Raw genomic sequence first — 1285 nt, 5'->3', positions numbered from 1 at the left:
CCCCGCCTCTCAAAAAAATACAAACGAAAATGCATCGAGCACCTCATTTTCCCTCAGATCGTCAGTTACAATCTGAAGCCTGAACAGTTCAGTTTTTGCCCGTTTCATCCATCGGAGGCACTTTGAGATTTATTCGAGTTTACATCCCCTCACTTCTTTCTTTCTCTGACTCTGGTTCCCTCTCACTCACACATCCACACACAGCAAAGCAAGTTTATACTAGGCTGCAAATACACGTGATGCAAAAAGACTTTGCCAAGAGGAACAATATTTTTCTTTTCCATATATAAACCAAGCCACATTCTGCTGGGGAGATTTTCATTTCGGTAGTTTTGCATTGGGGGCGAAACCTAAATTGTATACTTTCTTTCCCCTTCCTTTTAACACACAGATTAGTATAGCTGCAAACTTCGCCAAAAAAAAAAAAAAGGCAATTTTTGAGGGTGGATGTTGTTTTGTTTTTACACTTGAGTTCCTAGCCACGCTAAGTCCCCGTTCGCCAGCACTTACAAGTTTTGGATTCAACATTTACCATTACAGGCCTTGCATGCTCTTAAAACATACTTTTTCACATCACTTTTTAGGATAAAAATTAAGCTTCATAATTCTATCGTTTCGTAATAACAAGCGTGCTTTATCCAGTATATGCAACATACGCTATTTTAACGTGTGTTAAAATACACATTCCAGAAACCCTGTTATTGCTAGATGTGCTAGTACATACACAAAATGCATGCACACACTTTTTCCCATTGGCAATTATTTAATAGACTGTTCCTTTTGTTTTAATAAAACATTGGGATCGACATTTTAAAAATGAAATTCAATTACAAACAGTTTACTCTGACAGCAAATTGTAACGTTACCTTAAATGGCCACAAATATGCTCACAATATTCCAAGGAAAGTGACTTTAAAAAGAAAGACAAAAATCTTCTGCAAGTACTTAGTATCTCACATGTGTATCCCCCAAAAAAGTATTTTAACTGGTACTCAGTTCTGCTCCAGGGATATCCACAGAATACAAGATTATGCACCTGGTTCTGGTTTTTGCATTTTCCACCATAAAACTGCAACAAAATCCCCTCCCCCAAAAAAGAAATCATTAAAAAAAAATCCAACAACTTTTTCTTATTGTTTATAAAAAAAAATATCAACACTGGATAGTTAGGATTTTTCCTCAAACAAATCTTGTTGGTGGGTTTTTTTCTTCTCCTCTTATAAAGTCTTAAACTTGTTCCAAGTTTAGAGGTGTCTCATCATCATCATCCTCCTCCTCCTCATCA

General features: G+C 36.3%; 1 protein-coding gene across 1 annotated transcript in view; it reads right to left on the bottom strand.

The window, feature by feature from the left end:
• Positions 1 to 60, bottom strand: part of TCF4 (transcription factor 4) — a 354008-nt gene extending 353948 nt beyond the window's left edge. Inside the window, exon 1 of the mRNA XM_077777707.1 lies at positions 43 to 60. The gene's annotated coding sequence lies outside the window, so the exon portion shown is untranslated. The remainder of the gene's footprint in view (positions 1 to 42) is intronic.
• Positions 61 to 1285: the final 1225 nt, after the last annotated feature.

The sequence above is a fragment of the Crocuta crocuta genome, unplaced genomic scaffold (genome assembly GCF_008692635.1).
Source record: "Crocuta crocuta isolate KB4526 unplaced genomic scaffold, BGI_CrCroc_1.0 scaffold36, whole genome shotgun sequence".
Lineage (NCBI taxonomy): Eukaryota > Metazoa > Chordata > Mammalia > Carnivora > Hyaenidae > Crocuta > Crocuta crocuta.
Note: the sequence above shows the minus strand (reverse complement) of the source record. Positions and strands in the feature narration are given on the sequence as shown.